Genomic DNA, 19,089 nt, shown 5'->3' with positions numbered 1-19,089 from the left:
TTTAGAGGACGAGACTGGGGTTGTACGTTTGAATGATGGAGCGGATCGACGGTGGACAAAAGGACTCCAGTTAGTGTTCGCCGTCAATCATGCAAACGATTGACCACATTTGGCTACCAATTGCCTCCCTTATTACATCTTCTGATGATGGGGCTTTGCAAACCTAGATTTAGAATTATGCAAATTTAATGAATTGCCTATCTTCAAATATGGAATGAGCAAATTTTTTAAAAGTAGTCTTATTTTTGTTTACAATTTAATAACATTTATATAAATTTTAAGTCTGATAAATTTCGGGGTACAACTGATGTATAGTTAGTAACAAATAACAAATGTAATGGCCGATATTTTTTTATCAGACTCTGTTTGTTCTCAGACTTCTGTCTTTATCAGACTCTCTGAATTTGTTCTCAACTTTAATCAGAGAAGGATGGAAATCTTTTTTGTCATCAACACTTTTTTTAGTGTTGGGAGTGTATGTAATGCCTGCTATTCGATTACAATTGTCCAAGTGTTCATCAGTGAGTTTGTTTCTGTGCTTAATTTTAATAAATTTCATACTAGAAGAAGAAATTTCACACAGATATGTGGAGCTGAATATTGTCTTCACTTTGAGATAAACCTGGACCAAAATTGAGTACTTTTCTTTAGGAACAATATGCCAAACACAGAGCTTGAAGAATTTATTTTACTCATAAATCATCTTGCAAATCAATCAGTTCCAACTTTACTGCATTATTGTCTTCTTGAAAATCAAAATGTGCTCTATAACACAAGTAGAGAACTCTTCAGTATTAATCAGTATAAAAGGCCGAATGAAAGTAATAAGTTTTTTGCTTTTTGCTTGAACAAGTCACCATTAGAACAAGAACAGCTTAGTACCAATGCATAAATTAAACTATCCAAGTTAGCAGATGTCTAATATACGCACGGAAAACATAACGTGTACAACCTCACGCGCATATATAGGTTGCAATTGTTGTCGAAATTAATAGCCAAGAAGAGCATTAATTTCGTTTTGCATTTTGTGTTGATTCACTATAAATGTCGGTTCACTTTTCAAAATGTTGCCACCTAATATTAACGCCCTGTGTTATGTTTAAAGAAATTAAATAATGAAGAATCTGCATAAATGTATGTACGTTTCTCGCATTGTGATAAAACAACGGTACCTAGAGCTATCCACTTTTGAATAACGTAATCCTCCACCGAATATGGGCATCTGGAAGCCCTAATTTGGAATTTGTTTTATTATCGATTTCATACTTTGTAACGCTTTAACGAATTTTTGATTAACAAACTCAGCTATTTCAAAGTGAGCAACAGCAGCACTGTACGGGGAATGCAGCAATTGCGCAAGTAGTAGTAACTTGTTTTCGCACTAAAATGAATTTAAGATCATACAACATTATATATATATATCTCCTGCGTGCGAGACTGTGTATCGGAAAATCTATAGATTGCTCATTTTTAAAATTATTTTGCGATATTGCCGTTGAATTGAATTTTATGGTTTAAGTGAGAAGAACATGATATTTAATAAATTACACACACAAAACATTAAAAATAGCCCCTTTGGGCGTAATGTAAAATCTGAAATGTTTTTAATATTTTTATACTGTTTTGTATTTATAGCATTTAAGTAGACATAGTTCGTGCAAATAATGAATAAAAACTTATAATTTTATTGATCTATTCCTGAACTTTTACTTTAATAAATAAATAATTATAATATTCGAATTTACTATAGCGGCATCTCTCTGCTTCTTTCCGCTGTATTTCTACATTATTTACATATATGGATGCAAAATTTAAAAAAAAATATTTTCTCGCTAATTGAACTATTTTTATTCCATTATTAGTTTATAATATTTGTTGTATAAATTTGATAAATTTTCACCGTTCGATAATAAAAGAATTAAAACTCTTTACTGCTTGTTTTAGTTTATTAATCTAATCACTTGCAAGCACACCAAAGAAGCCTATCACTGAAAAGTCTTTCATCCAGATTCTTAATCAAATTTCAAATCTCTTAGGAACAGAAGTGCGTGTAAATCTTAACTAACCATTTTCAGATTGAATCACATCGCCAAAAAACGCCATTATCCTCGCCAAGCTCTTGTAGATAACCAGAAGAAAAGACAGGCGGATTCATTTTCCAAGGAGAGACGTTTTGCTAGCGAAAAAACACCTGATGGGGTTCACGGCATATGTCTCTCCGTTGTGCAACTGACAGGCGGTATTGTGTGGCTCCTGACAGGACAATTTTCAAAGCCACTTGATGCCTTCTCTTTCCACCCCTCATGTCAAAGTCACCCCTCTTCGACCGCGAAAACCCCTTAATAAACTTCGGTTACGACCGTTGATTGACGTGTCCGCGATCGCCGTGAATTGTTGCTATGTCTGCTAGTGCAGACGAGAGTCGAATGACGATAAGATCTTGATAATGAATGTTACGTGTCTGACTTTACCCGTCAATATTTCCCCAAGGTTTGATGAATTTTCGCGTTACCTAGGCAATGATATAAATGCCTACGATTTCTTGGCATCTGCTGAGATCATATGTAGCAGCAACCGCAGATTAAAATTGCATAATGATAATTATCATTGTTAGACGTTAGCTATTTTAATTCCACTGGTCTCAAACTGGTGGTCCGAATGCGACTCCCGAAACAATTCTATACGTCCCACGATTCAATATATTTCAATTATGTATTTGGTGCAAATATTTCAGGAGTTTAGTTACTTGAAGTCAGAGTTTCCATCATTTTCATTACCATTAAAAGGGAAGATGTATAATTTCATCAAAAATCTATAAATTGAGCTAATTAACTTATTATGCGATACAAATTTTATTCAAATATTTGAAGATACAGATTTTATTAACGTTTATTCGTACTTGTCAAAAAATAAGTGAGCTCAGTTACGAATTTTCCCATTACAAACAATCACTTTGCTTGGGAATACATTTGTACGTGAAGAGATATTTCTAACAATTCAAAATTATGAAAAAAAGAACCCGATTGACCGACGAGCATCTACAATCCATAATAAAAATAATTTCTAGTAATGAACTTATCAGAATTTGAACGCGCTGATGTGTAAAGCCATGGTAAAAGATAAAGGATATATATATATCTTTACTTATGACGTCGAAGAAAAATTTAAATAAATGACAGGAAAACACTAGGATGCCATTATTTATTCTCAGTTTTTGCTCCTCTTGGCAAATTTTCTGTGAAAGCTTAGCTTCTTAAAATTTGTTCGCTTTTCGCTTAAATCAAAGTAAATTAGTTAATGGTTAATTAAGCATGTTAGAATTTTTTGAAAGAAATGTCGGTTTGAAAGTTTAATATTTGTCTGTTAATTTGAGGTGATTGGCGACAACACTTGATGAAGGATCAAAACACAATTTATTCGCTAGTAGTACACAAGAGAGTTCCAAAGACACGTTTACAGTCGTCGAAAAAGTACGGTAAACACGCTGAAAAAATCAGCAACACAGCCTTCAGGCTACAACGGTGAGGACAGCTTCACGGCAAAGCACTAAAGTACAGCTCCAGACGCGGTTCGGTCGCTCTCAAGCTAACCTCTGAATTCATGACACGTCTACTGAACTGAACATACTCTCTTACTCCGTCTACTCCCACTAAATCAATTTTACTGTATATATTACTTTCTACTACAGCTTAATGGACGTTTAAAAAAGCCCAAAAGATTATTATCCCAAAAGGGGTGACATTCGCCAAACACGAATTTTTGTTGTTAGTATTTGTGTCGAATTTGTGTCATTAGGTACTTTTGGAAGCAGGCAAAATGAAAAATGAGGAAAGCTTTCGACAGGAATCGAACCGCGGACTTCTGGAATACGCGCCTAGCGTGAAGACCACTACACCACGAAGACACTCTGAGAAGGCGGGAGAAATACCTTATAAATTAACAAACTAAATTATTTAAAAGCAATAGGTTCTTAAAAATACTGATTTCTTTTAAATCTAAATAATTTACATAAAACTGTATTTAGTTCATGATATATGTAATTTAAAACATTAAATGTTTTTATAGGATTACATGTTTTTTACTTTCTAAATATAATGAAAATATATAATATTCCTATATTAATCTAAATGTATATTAATCAAATATCCTATAAAATATATTTCGCTGTTCCATATGGATTATGTTTATTGATAATCTTTACTGCTAAACCTAATTAAATTCTAGAAGTCCCATCACTAAAACCTGAAGCCTAGATTTAACTTTTTTATTTTAAGAGTTTTTAACAAAAAAATTTTTAACTTTAATTTTTTAATTGTTTTCTTATTTATTTGTAGCTTTCTCTCTCTCTCTCTCTAATATATATATATATATTTCCCTATATATATAAAAAACTAAATCGAAGAATTTAAATTTAGTACAAATTCATTCTGGAATAAAGGGTTGATAAAAAAACAAATAAATTTTTCTGCGAAAGCAATAGACTACTATGAAAAAATAAATTATGTCCAGTTTTGAAATTCGGTGAGTGCATAATTGCAAAAAACAGTATTGTACAAAATTAAAAAATACAAGAATTGGAGAACAGTGTACATCCACCGTATATTGTCTTCGAGGGGGGATCGCGTAGAGAAAAGTAAATGGATAAGCTTGTTTCTGAACTGATAATGACATAAATATACTAAATTTAAAATTTCAGTGACCTTTGATGTTGAGATAGAACTTTTTTCTTACTTTATTGATGTATATAGTATGTCTCTGTGTGAAGTCTGCCTTTTTCTATATATCTTTAAAATCTAATATTTCTAATATCCTTAAAAAATCTGAGAAGGATTTTCTTAAACTTTTTTTTTTTTTTTTTTTTTTTTTTAAGTAATTTTATGCTATTTTTAAAACTGTAATGCCATGTTTTTGAAAACTTAACTATTAAACCACTGGTTGGGCTAAGTAAGAATTATATTGCCGTATTACTTACTGTGCATACAAAATGGTATTTATAATGCAACTAATTAAATATATTATTTTTTATGCATAATTTTAAGTTAGACTATCGCAACCAGCAATTTTACGCGCAATATGGTTTTGGAGAACACATGAAAATAGCGTAATTTGCCATTCATAGTAAGCGGTCTCCAACTCAAATTTCATGCGGGCCGAATATTTGATCTGAAAACAACTGACGGGCCGAATATTTTTTATTACCAAAATGAAAAGTTTTTAGCTCAAACGGCGTTAGCCCAAAAGGGCTATTAATTTCGTTCTGGCATTTTGCATTGAAAACTTTAAATGTCAGTTCACTTTTAAAAAAAGGTTGCCACTAAATATGTTATATATAAAGAAGTTTATTATTTATATTTAAAGACATTGAATAATGAAGAATCTGCATAAATGTATGCATGTTTCTCGCATTGTGATAAAACAACGGTACCTAGAACCATCAAATTTTGAATAGCGTAATCCTCCACTCCAATATGAGCGTCTGGAAGCCCAAATTTGGAATTTGTTTTATTATCTATTTCATATATTGCAAAGCATTTATGAGCTTTTGATTAACAAACTCAACTATTTCAAAGTGAGCAATAGCAGCACTGTACAGGGAAAATTATATTATATATATATCTCCAGCGTGCGAGACTGTAATCGGAAACTCTATAGATTGCTCATTTTAAAATTATTTTGTGATATTGCTGTTGAACTGAATTTTATGGTTTAAGTGCAAAGAACGTGATATTTAATAAATAAAGGTAATACGCAAAACGTTAAAAAGTGCCCCTTTAGGCGTAATATAAAACTTGAAAGCTTTCAGATTTTACATGTGTTGTTTATTTATTTATTTACTAGCGGAAATATCCAGTAATGTAGCTAACAACGGAGAGAGCAATACCGTTATAATCCTTCTCTAGTAACGATGCAAAAACTATTATTCATAGTCATATATTTTTCAGTCTGATGCGATATGGAACCCACAAAAAATTTTCGATAGAAAAATAAGCTGATTCTCTCTCATAATATCAGCAAAAATGGTACGCAGATTTGAATGATTTTCGTCTTTCTAATCAAATGGTCATAAAAGCTCAATTTCGGTCCAATATTTCACCTATATTCAATTTTATTCGATTAAATGCGGCTAAAAATTGATCAGAAATCAATAACGCTGAACAAACAAATAGGCATTCTTCTTCATATGTATAGGTTTTGTAAAACTTATAAACTTTTGATTAACAAACTCTACGATTTGAAAGGGAGCAGTAGCAAGACTTTTCGAAATAAAGCATTTTATCTCCAATGCCCGAGACTGTTGCCACTCGGAAAAAATGAGTGCGAAAATTAGCGCTTTTAGAATTTTTAATTAATATTTCGGCTGATTAAAGTCTTACGAAGATGGGAGTAGTCGAAATAGTTTCCCGTGAATTTTTGGAACCGGGAATAATGTATTTAATGTTTGGCAACGCTATTTTTATTTCATCGTGAATCTTAAAATTTCTTTTATTAACGAACTCTGGGATTTGAAAGCGAGCAGTGGCAACAACTTTCAAAATAAAGCAGATTTTCATCTCCAGCTTGCGAGAGTGTTGCCATTTGGAAAAAATGAGAGCGAAAATTATCGTTTTTCCGAGGTTTTAATTAATATTTCTGATTTTAGCTATTCTTTTTTTTCGGAAAAATGTGGACTTCGACCTTTTCCAGGGTCCAGAAATGAATCGTAGAAGGTTTGGCGACGATAGCTATAGTAGTGACTGAGTTATTAGAGGACAAACACACATACTTTCTTCTTTATACAAATAGATTTATTTTTTTGTTACGCTTACTAATTTTGAACTGCGAGAAAAACTTTTTACTAAATTTATTCCCAAAGAAAGCGATTATTCTTATCGCAAAAACTCGGAATTGAAGATGTTTATCTTTTTACAAATACACACACACAAAAAAAAAAAAAAAAAAAAAAAAAAAAAGACCAAATCTGTATTTTCATATCTTTGAATAGGATTTATTCCACAGTGTAAAATTAATTAGCTCCATTCGTAAATTTTATGGGGCGTTGGTCACCCTTATTTTTAACTGTAATGAAAATAATGTAAAGCTGGACTCACAATGATTAAAATCTTAAACCTTTTTACAAATCATTGCTATAATAATTAATGTTGCAATAATGCTTATTAATGTGTGTGAAATGTATTCGTATAATTTGGCGCCCGCTGGTCACTAGTCTGAGGTCGCTGGTTTATAGTATTTAAAAGCTGCACGTCTAGTTTAACAGCACATTCCTCCCCCCTCCCCCGAATTTTTAACATTACTTTCAATTTGCACATATCAAATTGATTTTTTTCTTCAATACCTTATGTAAGGAAAATAAATCATTTGCCAGCCAGCGATTTTTTTAAGTGATAAAATACATACGCTGAAACCTACGTCTGCATTTTTCACTTCTCGCGTGAAGTTTTGACATGCAAAATTAAGCGGGCTTGTCCATATTCAATCATATTCCGAGCCATCACAAAGCTTTCTTTTGAAGAAGTTTAACCATGTGGGGGGTGGGGGAGAAGAAATCACTCCGAAAACTGCACCTGGCAACATTGATTGAAACATACTTACGCATCGCGTCCTCCCTCTGTTAAGAAAATTCGCAACGGTTGGCATGAAAAAAAGATTTTTTTTTTTTTCTCTCCTCTCGAACAACTTCTCTTTTTGAGGTTAGATGTGAAAGAAATTTTCTTAAAGGTGTGAAAATAAATGAAAAAGTGTTTTTTGACGTGAAGTAATTTTTCACGCCATGCTCTGCACGCTTGTCAAGTTTCTTAAGCGAATTGCATAGTGGTAATATTTAAAAAGATACCAGAGTGTGAAAAAAAGCTGATGTCTGATGCTAAATGATGCGTAACAAATGCGCTAGATAGCACTATGCATGTTTTGAATTTTGCAAGTTTTTAAAGATGGTCTAAAATCATAAGCGTTAGCTATAGAATGTTTTAAATAATGCAGGTCACTTTTTATTACTAATATAAAAGTGTGTACAGAAACGTTTACAGGAAATTTATAAATAAATTCATTTATTGAAATGTAAATACAAAAGAAAATATTTTAACCTAACCTAGACATCAGACGCTTAAAACTTAATTGTTTCTTAAACTAATTCTAGTTTAATTATGTGAAAGATGTCTTATCGTCTTCGCAATGAACCTAAAAGTGTACCACTTTAAGAAGTATAGGTAAAGTTAAAAACTATGCTAAAATTTTATTTGTTGCTCGATTTGTAGGCATTATATCATACATTGCTCTTTAGGGGTCTTAATACCCAAAGAGTTAAATATATAGAGTGCAAAAAGTAGATTTCATATTTATCAATCCAGTTTCAAAGTAAAACACTACCAAAAACCAGAAACTTTTAAGTTTAAACATTATCAAAAACCAGAAACCCACTCACATGAACCAGCTTGAGATGGTGGATCGAGAAAAACATAGCGTTGCTCTTGCCTTGTCAACTTCCTCTCTCAATTACATGTTCAGTTGCTGTTTAAATTCCACTTTTTATATATAGCTAATGATTGTTAATATGATTGTATACAAATTTTTATTACATGAAAAAAAGCACATATTACTTAGTTTGAAATGGTTTGACACAACTGGAAAATGATAAATGTTGTGTTACTGTTATTATTTTATGGAATCACTTTTTGTAATGGCCAGGCGTTTTATTTAATAGTCATTAGCCTTCCGCCACTACAAGGGCCGGAACTGGTGGCCATTTCATTATGAAAGCACCTAATACGTAGCCTATGAAGGCACGGACAGTTACAACCATGCCTTCTCCAGTATTCGAACCTGGGCCCATTGCTAAGGCAGTCAGTCTCATTAACGACTATACCGGCTGGGCGGCATTTCATCGGATCATTTAATGAATTAAATTTATACCTTATCCACTACTTTTTCTTTCAGCTTTTTAGCTCAGGTTCTGAAGTTTTTTTAAGTATTCACGTAATTTCTCCCTTCCCCAAGACGTTCGCAGAAAGCGAGCTTCCCTAAGTTTTAATGCGAATTCGTGTAAGTAGCGATTGCTGTGTCTTACTAATTGATTTGCTCGTGGATTATTGGGTACGTGGACTTTGACTGATGAAGAAATAATAGAAAAAAATTTCAAGGAAACGAGGATACCTAATGTTCTTGGTGGTTCTGAATATCGTTGCACATGGGAAGACAGACTGAATGGTAACGAAGACGATGACAACGGATGACAATGGTGACTGCTTGCAAGTTGTGAGAGACGACACAGACAATACTTCCAGCAGCATTAAATGATTTGATGCCTAGGGGATTAGCAATGAGCAGCAATAAAAACGGGCGAGATTCAAGATACTGGGAAAGAGAAATGAAGGCATTTTATTAAATAATGTAATGGTAATATTGCATTAGTCTAATTTCTGTTGTACAAATGTAATTATATGTATTCTAATTGGATTGTAACTTTCTTTTAAATAAATAATTATTATGATAGTTATCAGTAGTTTATTCGTGAATAAGTTTTACTTGTTCTGCTCTTACTGTAACAGCATCCAGCGAAAATTAAATTATTCGCATAATTTTATCCTCTCAACTCTTGTGCAAGGTAAATTTAGTAAAAAAGAAGGGGAGGGATACGCGGGTAACGGTATTTGAAGCTGATTATTCACTTATAATAGCTGGAGCTTAAGATTTTAAGATAATTATTAAGAAAATAAATTTAAATCCTACAGCTCACAAGCTTGTTCTCGTCATTTTACCGGAAACAATGGTTTTGTACAAAGTTATTAGAAAACAAGGTGTTTTAAAAAGTAACAAATCTTTCTTTGTGTGGTCAGCTTTGCGCTTTATTACTTTCTAAGCAAGTCATTTGCAACCGTACATTCATTTTCTTAAAACATTTCGTGACTTTCGTTTATTTGATTGTATTACTAAGTCTGTCATTGATATCAATCTCAACTTCAGCCCAAACCTGCCGTATATTAATTGACACTTATAATCTTCTTCATAAAAATGATATTTATTGCCACATACAAAACAAAGTCCTTTTAAGTTGAAAGCATTGCTATAAATCAATATTGCATCAGAAAAACTTCGAAGGTCAGAGTTTGATAACAATGTGTATTGTAATAATGGAGCATTTTTAAGGGTAAATGATCACGTCAGATAGAGATACTGTGTTGTAAATTTCATATAATAAGGTGTTCTATCTCCACGTGGAAAATAGCTCCAAAGGCACAGACGATAAAACTCAAAACTGCGGCCATTTTTCTTACTCCTGAACACGAAACACAATCGTTCTAATCACAGTTTTTATTGCTGGCAGTTACGAGAAATCGTATAAAGTTTTCCTCTGCTAAGTTATGGTCTATTGTTTGCGTTCGGCGCATGTATAAATTGTTTCTTTTCCCGCTGTATATTGTCGCAGTTTTGTTCTTTTTATATTTATTGATTTCTTTTTCCCCTTCACCTCTCTCTCTTCCACCCTTTCCCGCGGTTCATGGCATGATTGTGCTTGCCTGCTCATACATCAAGAGCAAACAATGTCGTCCGTTGCGAATAAGTCGTTTGGTTGTCAGCCGCTTCCTTTTCACGCTATTATTATTTTACTCTGCTACTTTTTTATAAACATGGCAGACGCGTTCGAATAAGAATCCAGCAAATTATTTAATTCTAAACAGGTTCTTGGTCAAGTTTACGATATGATGTGCAGAAGGGATAAAATAAATATTGCAAGCAAACGCCTATGAACAACAAAACATTAGGAACTTTTCAAAAAACAATATATTGGCAATAATCAGGTGCTCTTTATTGTTGATGAGTTATTTATCATTTTAAGTCTCATCAAATCATAGTTATTTAACTTTTATTTGATAAAAGTTTTTTTTTCCTTTGGTAGATGATATTTTGAATGATATTTGCTTGAAATTTTCCATATTCATCAACTGATGATCAATATTCCAGCGATAACAATTTATTTACTTTTTTTCACTTTCAGGTTTTAGTTCATCTTTTCTTTAACAGATGGAGCTGAGAACAATTTGCTTATCTCAAAACATCTGCATGTTTGCGCTTGCTCAAATTCTTTTTGATCTCGTAAAGATTTCACAAGTTCTTTGAAATAGCATTAACCATTTTTTTTTTTTTTTTTTTACATAAAGTGCACAGAAATTGCATTTTATTTTATGCTATTTATTTAAAGTAAAGCTTGTTTGAATGTTTTTATATTTAGCCCTGCTTTTAACTCCACGTGTGAAAGTTTTAGTATTAGGCTTCGTTCAGACGACGGTTTTGTTGTCATAAAGCCTTGTGGTTCAAGACATAAAAACTCTTAAGGCCATTCATACCGGTTTAATAGGGTTTAAGCCGTAGCCTATAAGGGAAGGAAAAGTTCATACATAAATGGGAAGCCATCGACCAGAGAAACCATCGACCGATGTTTTCTTTTTTGTGATTGCTGGTTCGCATACCAACTTGGCATAAAGTTGAAAAGTTAGAACTCTTAGACAAAATCCTTAAGCCAGTTTTTGTGATCTAGCAAGGTCTGGTGGCTTAGCAACGGAGCTTGGTTTAAACTACTTATTACATTAAAAAACCTGCCTGAACGAAGCTTTAACTGCTCCGTCTAGGGTAAAATACGACTAGTCTGACTATAAAGTGTTCCAAGCCCACGTATTATCAATGGCTATTCTGATGGAGAGAAGCTTAGCAAAATCTATGCATTTGTCCGGGTTTGCAGAATGCATCTATTGCAGAAATTGGCTTTTGTATGGATACCACTTGGAATCGCAGAACTTTTCGTACTGTCGACCTAGGAAACGACAAATCTTGCAATACCGCTCGAGCGCTTGTCGAGGAGTACTGGGAGCTGGACGCTCTTTCGACCACGAAAAGAGCGACTTCTTCCACAGTTTCTTTTGAAATTCTTTTTCTCTTCCTGAGGACATGCTGCTCCCCAGTTTCTTCAGATTTAGTAGTTATCTTTTTCAGACCTTGGAACCTTAGACCTTGGACCTAAGTCTTTCAAATGTCGATAACTCGCAGTGTTATGTGTTTGAAAAATTACTGCCATTCTGATAAAACAACTTGATCAGTGACTTCTTTCTTTAAAGGTATGGTGAAGAATGAATAAGGCATTGACTCCTGGCTTTTTAAAATATTTCAGATTTCCATAAATTCAAAGTACCATCTGTCGGTCGAAATTTGAACTAATAATTTTTATTGCAGATTTCCACATAGTCCACATAGTCCATATAATGCATGTACCAAGTTTCAACGAAACAAGTCCAACAGAACGGCCTCTACATGGGTCTACTTAAGGTAACTTTAATTTCAACGATCCTGTATTATACTTAGTCACTCAGATCGCAGCTGCCAAAGGTCTTCCTTTGGGATCTTCATTCAGGAGAGAATTTCGACCCTACGAAATCTTTAAACCATATGAATACAGCTACACAAGATGTATCTTAATTTCCATATGCTAACTGTAGATACTGAAGGCATTCTTCTTGATACAGCCCCGTTTAAAATCATAACGCAATATTATTCTAGCGTAAGCTCCATTTTCCTCACTTTCAAAATTTTTTCTTAGATAGATAAATTACAACGATATTATTGCCACAATTATCGGTTGTGAGCATAAAAATAGTTCAGATTTACGCAACTAGCAAATAATTTTCTTTTTGCGCTGTCCGCCCTGTCTCAGAAATTTTAGTTACCTACGTAAATCCAGTTCTGTTAAATAACAGAATGAAAATGCCATGCAAATTTTCATAACTAATGGTGAAGAGCTATATCATTAAAGCAAACCTAGATGATATATTTTAATGCATAAAAATTAGAAAATAACGATCCGCTCAGCTAGTTTTTAAAGTTGTTCATTATTCACCTTAATGAAATGTTAAAGAAACGAAATGGGGTAAGTCCTTTACGGCAGATGACTGCAAATGGTGTTTGATAAATTGCAAATGGCTTGCAATGTAAGTGATTAATGGACACACAGATTGATGAATAATAATGATTAATTATGTGCCATGAGCTTTTATCACAACTCATCTCTCGTTAAATTCTACTATTGATTTAGGATTTTCGTTAAGAGAAAAAAAGTACCACTAGGGTGTGGTTCGTCTGAAATAGTAATTTATTTGAAACTAAATGCTGGTGACACGTAATTATTCAATTGGTATAATCATTGTGACTTGGGTATCAATTTGTGGAACCACAACGTTCATTTGTATTCCAAAATTTATTTGAAAATACTTGGAATATTTTTTTAATAAATTTTATTATTATTATTATTATTGTGATAATTGTAGACATGGATAGAAATATGCCAGTTATAAAAAAAAATTCAAATACATTTTCTGCCCTTTTCTCTCTTCTCTCCTTTCTGCCATTTTAAAGCACGGCATAATCGCACATCCTTTCGTAGGCGCACGTTTAATGATGTTGTTTCTCATGATTTGAATTACAAATATCGCATTATTTCAGGTCTGCATGTATTTTGGTCTTTTTCATAATGCCAGTCACAACAATTAGAAGTTTTTGCATATTGCCATTGGCCAATTTAGATATTACCTTGAAATATCTGATGAGAATAGTTTTGGGTCATTTGAATAGTTTTGGGATCCTTTTGATGATAAATTCAGCAGTGAGAAAGCATAAGAAACTTTCACCGAATAACCTTAAGCGTCATTTCATTCTATGGCATTTGCCATCTCTCAGGCAGCTGGTAGATTCCTTTTATAAAATGTCATTAGGTTTATTCGTAAAGAAATTATCTGCGTACTGTTTGACAATCTCCAAAGAAATGAACTTCAGGCCATTCAGAAAATTTTGAAGTGAACTGAAGAAATAAAAGTTCGAGAGCGCAAGGTCTATTGAATATGAAAAGAGTGACACAATGCATCTAAGCTATACTCAGTAAATTTTTGTCTGACGTTCACTGAAATGTGGGGCCGGATATTGTCCTGATGGAAGAAAATAGTTTTAGAGCTGCGATGTTTTCTCCTTGCTCTCTTTTCTTCCACGATGTTTTGTTCTAGGATGTTTTCGTTTTGCGTTGTTTCCTCCACAACATTTCCGTTGACAATGTTTTCGGCGGACACCTATCGAAAATTAATCAGTGCGATTTTTGCTTCTAAAAAGGTCATTTGAAAACAGTATTTTTCCGAATTTATTGTCTGATTTAGTAGCAACAATTCATAGTATACAGTTCCTCTGTAGTGTCGCTATACGCAAAGCATTACTTTTTTGGGATGTTATTAAAAGAGACGTGATTAAAAGAGGTTCTTTTCGATTACCTCATATAATTTACACTTCTCACCTCATTTATTATTATTATTATTATTTATCAAATCACATGCTAAAACTTATATTCTGCTTTGTTTAAGTATGCTACCCATAGTCTTAGCAGCTTACATACCCAGTCTTCTTCAAATAATCATGTAGTGTAATTTTTTGAATACGTTTTGTCTGATTGTTCCTGAACTATTTAACTTGGATTTACAACAATAGCTTCTTTTAATATGTCCTTGTTTACAGTGGATGGTCGTTCAGAGCGCGCATCACCTTCGAAGATGAAATTTTCACGATGAAACTTTTAAAAACACCTTCGAACTGTATTGTCATAAACAGTACTTTTCATTACATAGCTGACATTTTACGAGACACTCTGGCTAGCAAGTTTTTAATTTTTTGAAACAAAAAAGCATAATATGAGGAAAAAGGTCTATTCTTAGCACTGCACTGCACTGAAACAAAAATTATGCCATAACACATAATAGAATTAAGCAACACAAGTGGAAAAAGCCATACTTAAACATCCGCTTCGATCAAGATGACTCCGTACCAGTAGCAACAAAATAATTCGAAGAAAATACGCATCAGTTTGAAAAACCATAGAACTTAGGGGATGAACACAATAATACACTGCTTCGAAATTTCATTGAAAGGCGTTATAAAGTGGCTATAGTTATTATAACTTAGCAGCTACAGTTTTATGACTGCTATAGATTACTGCAGCTGGCTTAGCGGCTACAGTTATTATGGCATATTTTAGTGTGGCCCATTCATGGCGAAAAAATTCCATTAAAATTTTTAACAATCCTTATAAAAAGTCAAAAATCATTCTTAGCATAAATTTACATAATGTCGTGATTCAAAGTACGAAGACAAGAAAGTTTTTATTTTTTTTTGGGGGGGGGGCACCGCAGACTGGACGGCTCACATGCTATTTTGCTTCAAGCCAGAGGGGAGTCATTTACTACCTAGCCAACCACAGCCCAAAGACCAGGTCAGCAGGCAAGTAGCATTAGTAGAATTACAATAATAGCTTGCAAATGTAGTTCCGCGTGCATCACGTGGAACTGGAACCTATAAGCACTGTAATTTAACCAATCTTGATAACAGAATTTTATAGATATTTACAATGATGTTTTAAAGGTTGTAGTTCCGGAAAACAAAATTAGAAGCTGTGTCTTCACATATGAATTTTGAACAGAACTCGGAATTTATTATTAGGGGTTATAGTTATTAAAATGAATTATATTTATTGCAGAATTGGTGTTTACAGTGTTTACAGTCATTAATCTTTACCGTATTTTCAGTCTTGAAAGGTGTTACAATTCACCAGATTTATCATTAATGTATTTAATTATCTGAAGCTCTCTAAGAGTTCCATGATAATCTGGGAACAATCGCACTGTTTTCGTTCAGTACTTGTCTATGTTTTTGACAGATGTAGCGTTGCCGTCATGTGAGAGTAGTGTAGGTTACGGTCGTGTGACAGTCTTGTAAAAACGGATATTTGCTACTGTGATATTAAAGGCTAAAGTCGCCTTTAATATCACAGTAGCATGTATTCTTTTCTCTTTTGTAAATCTGCATAAATAATCAAGGGTGGGACATTCTGTGTAGATATGCCTGTGTATAGCTGTGTAGCATAGCTGCAGTTAGTCTTGATTTCAGCAGAAACCTTTGGAAAATATTTATAGGTCACTCGACCTATATCGGTGTTACTCCAATTCTCTTGCCATTCTGATATGATCGAAACATTGGTCTTGTTCTTGATGTGAAAGACTGGATTTGGAATATAGATATGACGCGTCTTAGTATCTGCTGTTACGGCTTTCGTTAGTCCGTGAGCTCATTTCCTTTTATTCCGATGTGGGCTTTGACCCATTTCAGCTTAATCTTTCCACTACTGTGTACAATGAGATGGCGGATGTCATGTACAGTTCTGTTTTTACATTTGGTACCTGTTATTGTCAAAATAATAGAGAAACTATTTAAGTTGGTTTTGGTTTATATTCGATGTGTTAGTGCCCATTTAACTGCTCGCCATCAAATCTGACTGAGGTAATAGGCCGTAATTTAGCGCTCCAATTCTATCCTGTCTGATAGTTCATTCTGTCTCATACTCGAACAGCTTATATTCCGTGTTATTCAAAATACTGAATGCTATGCTTGTGTCAATTTTGGAGCCATCTGTGCAGATAGATCCGACGCTTCTGCGTTTAAAAGATAAATTTCTCCAAATCTCAGAGCTGGGGGATGCTGTACATACTGACTTTGGTCTCATAGTCTGAGTTGATAAAGGGATTCTCTGGTATTCATTACATCTTGCTCTAGGCTTAGTACTCTATTATTAATTGCCTTTGAGTTTTATATAGATAGACAAACTTCCAACCAGGTTGAACAATGCAAATTGGGATACTGGGGAACTTCTAGAACCCTTAATTATCAGTAGCGCAGATTTTCTTTGTATCTTCAGAAGCTTCTTTACATGGATTTATTGACATCGAGGCCCAGGCTGATGCTGCATGACAAATTATAGGTTCAGTTACTCTTTCACATCACGTCTTTAGGAGATTGAGGATGACTCCCCAAGACTTTGACATTGTGCGTATTATATTACTGTTGATTATCGACATTTGATTACTGAGGTATTCAGTATGAGAGCGCCAAAAATTTTGTCATCTAAGATAATACAAATGTATTCTAAAGTATTGCAGATTTTGATACAGGAATTCTGAATCCGAAAATTAAAGCGCTGTGTGAGGCGACGTGACTTTGTAAAAATTATAGTAATTGACTTATCTGTCTGCAGCTAGAATTAATTTTCTTTGCATCAGTTTTCTAGTGACTGAAGGGCCTTGTTGGTGTTTTCTTTATGTAGTTGGTTCCTTGATTCCATCCTTGAAATAATCAAGAAGTCATCAGCAAAATCAGTACTCCAGAGAGCTGGACCCAGACAGATGCCTTGTGGACAGCCTGTGGTGCCTGCATCTGTAGATACCTCTACAGAGCAATTGTCCAGATGACTTGTGAGGATTCGAATGATATCGTTAGGTATACCCAAATGTACCAACGAGATAATGATGTCAAACTATCAGATGTTATCAAATGTGCCTTTTATCGAGTGTAATCTTACTCGATAGCTGTATAAGCATGTCTTTTTATATTGCCCAGGCATACATACAATGGCATAGTTATCCAGATTTCAAGCTTAAGATATATATTTTGCTATTTTACAAAAAAAAAAAAAAAAAAAAAAAGAATAAAGTGAAGCACTATTTGAAAAATATTTGGGAAACTGTAGAACTGTTTAACCAAAGATAATTTGCACTAAAGCTCGGAAAATGAATAAATATGGAAATGAATAAACTTACTGACGGAAAGCATTATTGCCGATTTTGTTACTAACATATGAAACCAGTGCCGAATGCATAGAATGATATTCTGTATCTCATAGCCATGTTATCTCGATGGGAAGATGTGAGACATTTTGAAACTGGATCAGTTCAATTAAGGAATTTTCATAACCATTCCACTGTTCGTGGGATAAATATAGCACCAGGTCAGTGACACTCCTGAGCATAACAAAGTTTTGATATAGTCTTTCAGTGTTTATAAAAGGACAAGATGACCGTTATTTATCTTTATTGAGAAGGTTGCTCAACATATACACCGGGTCCATACATGGCATTTATTTCCACAACCTTTAATACTGGACATACACTTAAAGCTATAAAAATGTTTTAAATGAGTCAAACATTCAGATTTGGCGCTTTTAATTTAAAGAAACCTGTTTACGTACCTCGTATTAGAATGGCGCCGACATGGATGACGCAGTTTCGACTTTGAATATACTTAATAAATTCAGTCACTCTCGGTCTATTTCAACCAAACTGAATACATTTAATAATATAACATTCACACGTAAACATTTAGTAATAATTCAGAAGTACAGATAAGCATAAAATAATAATTACAACCGTTACAGGCCAGCTACGTTTTTAGCGACCGAATCCTACGAACGACAAATCTCAATAAGCATGTTGCCAACGCAGAGCAACGAAAAGGTATAAATTAATTCGATAGGCGTGGCAGCGAACATACTCCCACCCTATCAGGTTTAGTCCTGATACACAGGCAAAGGTGAAAGTTTATTAATTCCTCTTTTGAAAACACCAGTTTTAGTTTTGACAGTGGCTACGCGAGCCAAGCCGTCCTTGCCCGGATGGACATCGATGATCCGTCCAATAGGCCAAGCTAGCGGTGGAGATCCATCTTCGATGATAAGAGCCACGGTGTCGATTTTTAGATTGGATCTGTTGTACTGCCACTTGGATCTCTGCTGAAGCGAAGTCAAGTATTCCTTTTTCCATCGTTTCCAGAATCCCAGACGTAGATTCTGTACAAGTTCCCACCTAGAACTCCTTGTGCGTAAAGTCTGATGGCTCTCTGGAAAGGAAGTTAAAGTATCACCTGTAATGAAATGAGAAGGGGTTAAAACATTAATACAGTCAATATCAGTATCGTTCACGTAAGTAAGTGGACGTGAATTCAAAATAGCCTCGATCTGGGTAAGTAGTGTTGACAACTCTTCGTAGGTTAAAAGAGTCTCTTTCAATACTCTTCTCAGATGAAATTTGGCTGAGCGAATGCCGGCTTCCCATATTCCTCCGAAGTGGGGCGAAACAGGCGGTATAAAATGCCATTCAATAGATGACTTAGTTAATTCTCAGGAAACCGATTCCGTTGCATATAAGGAAGACCAAATCTGATTTAGTTCTTGTAGTTTTCGGCATGCTC

This window comes from Stegodyphus dumicola, chromosome 7, assembly GCF_044657685.1.
Source record: "Stegodyphus dumicola isolate Sdum_Otavi_A_Nest chromosome 7, ASM4465768v1".
NCBI classification, from domain to species: Eukaryota; Metazoa; Arthropoda; class Arachnida; order Araneae; family Eresidae; genus Stegodyphus; species Stegodyphus dumicola.
The sequence above is the reverse complement of the archived record's forward strand: the minus strand, read 5'-3'. Positions refer to the sequence as shown.